Here is a 2,500-nt window from a genome sequence, read left to right as displayed (position 1 = left end):
ACCAACAGGAAGAGGCTGTAAGTGTTGCTAAAGTGAGTACAGACATCCGGTAAGGCTACTGCGTCGGTCTCAGGTTATTTATAGCCAGCGCCAACTTTTGCCACCGTTTTGACGCATTACTGCCTTCGTACCGTCCACTTACTCATTTGTTCAAACGGGGTATCAAATAACACCTGTCGCTATCCAGGTGATTTCTATCGTCCACCAGAACTGTAAAATCGCCCGCTAGTGGGTGATAGCGGCCAGATTAGGAAGGGCTACTCTACATGCAAATGCATTAATAGTGGAGCTTACAGTTACGAAACTAAACTAAGAGATGAAAAAAGAGATTACAGGCACATGTATCTCGGACATCGGGCTTTCGATGATGGCCTAAACGAAAATATGAGATATACAGTTAGTAGTTAGTCGAGAAGGCAGGAAAAATCTTGATCCATAAACCTAAACAAAGCGTTAGCCGAATTTCCTATGATATGGCGCGCGTATAGACCTGGCTTTTAACAAAGAAAGAAGAAAACAAAATATCTGCGTTTGAGATGACGTGCTGCTACCTATTGATACTAATTACTAACCACATTATAGCAACACAGGGTAATGAGCACTCTTTTAAAGTCATGACCTATCCCTCCCTTCTCTCTCTCTCTCTCTCTCTCTCTCTCTCTCTCTCTCTCTCTCTCTCTCTCTCTCTCTCCTCTTTAGTTTCTTTTCTTTTTCTTGTTTTATCTCTCGTATTTTCTCTCTTATACCCCCCACAAGAGTTTGAAATGGTGTTGCGTTGATGATATGGAAATAATGGATAATCATGGTATTGTGCAGCACAGCATGGTTTGGTTTGGCTTAGAAGTTTGAAGGGTGTTATAGAGTTTCGTGAAGTGAACGCCTTTCAGTACAATAATGCTATTTATATGACATAATCTCCGGTTTGATGAGCCACATAACTTCAGAGTAATGAGTACTTCTCAGAAACCCGAGTTAAATAATGCTACTCCATTTGGGGATTTCATCTCGGCCCAACAGTATCGAACACCAACCACCAACGTCATGTCAACAAAGCTGACGAGGGGATCAGGTTTTGAGTGCACAGACGTCATAACGCCCAGGAAGGGGTAAGGCTTTACAGAAAACGAAAAAAAACTGCAAAGAAGACGAAAAAACACGTACACGTGTAAATGACAGGCCAAATCCAGGGGACTTTTTTCGAGTCAAATTTGAGATCTTTACATTTCCATTTTGGGATTCCTTTACTTCTTCCTCTTAAACAAGAATTGTTTTTCTATTAATACCCAATTTTTACTAACGTCTTTACAGTACAAAACAAATCATTTATTATTTTTATTTCTTCATTTTATATCTCCTTCCGATGACCCCTTCATTTTTTTCTGTCTGTCTTTCTTTCTTTCTCTCTCTTTAATGATTTACGATTTTTTCATCACAATTTCAGTCTGTTGAATCGTCACCCCATTTTCCCTTCTTCCTTAAAGTCTCACTGCACGACATAATAATATACGTAGTCCTAAACTTAATCAGCATGCCTGTACACATGAAACATCAGCATCCTATGCCGTTGTTAAAGGTCTTGAGTTTCATTGCTCTACCAGACGCAACATTGGTAATCTCGAAGGCGTTGCATTTGGTCCCCGAACAGAACAATAGGGTGACATGGAATATTATATCACGAAAGCCGAGAAAAATACCTTTGGAACACGCACTGAAGTTTGAACCTAAACACCTGCGTGTTGTCGTTCAAGCCCGTCAGCTATTCTCCAACCACAAACTGGCACATTACATTGAACCTGGCGGGAAGTTCAGGTAGATAGTTGACCGAACATTGCAACTTAATTTTTCAATCTTCTAGTACTTTTTCCTCTTCCCGTTCTAAATTATCTTTCTCAGTCACTCCACGATTTCTCTCTCTCTCTCTCTCTCTCTCTCTCTCTCTCTCTCTCTCCTTCTTTTTCTCTCTCTCTCTTATTTTCTCCCCTCCCTCTCTCTTTCCCACTCTGTGAATATCATCAGTGTAACTTTCAACGACCTCAAAATTACCATGCTCCCTAGATTTTATTCGTGCTCTTGAAAAAGTTCCTAGATAATTAGTTGTTTACCGACATACATGAATTTGTCACGGTACCTCGTACAGCTTGTCAAACCAAGCCACATTACGTGCCTTTGTTTAAGATCATATTTTGGAAACGAAGCTGGTCACGAGTCAAAGGTTAACCACTGCCTCTTCTGTATAATAATATGCGCATGTTCAAGTCCACTTGCCCTTTTAACTTTCCTTTACGTATAAATCTAGATCTAGACTTGTTGTTGTTGGTTTTAAAAAAATTCATTAATCAACATTGTTGTTGTTGTTGCTGTTGTTGTTGTTGCTGTTGCTGTTGTTGCTGTTGTTGTTGTTGCTGTTGCTGTTGTTGTTGTTGCTGTTGTTGTTGTTGTTGTTGTTGTTGTTGTTGTTGTTGTTGTTGTTGTTGTTGTTGTTGTTGTTGTTGTTCTTCTT

At 39.8% G+C, this 2,500-nt stretch overlaps 1 protein-coding gene across 4 annotated transcripts in view; it reads right to left on the bottom strand.

Moving 5' to 3' along the window:
- LOC101856910 overlaps nucleotides 1-2,500 on the bottom strand; it is a 106,592-nt gene that overhangs the window by 40,676 nt on the left and 63,416 nt on the right. The window lies entirely within an intron of this gene.

This window comes from Aplysia californica, unplaced genomic scaffold (genome assembly GCF_000002075.1).
Source record: "Aplysia californica isolate F4 #8 unplaced genomic scaffold, AplCal3.0 scaffold00446, whole genome shotgun sequence".
Lineage (NCBI taxonomy): Eukaryota > Metazoa > Mollusca > Gastropoda > Aplysiida > Aplysiidae > Aplysia > Aplysia californica.
The sequence above is the reverse complement of the archived record's forward strand: the minus strand, read 5'-3'. Positions and strand labels throughout refer to the sequence as shown.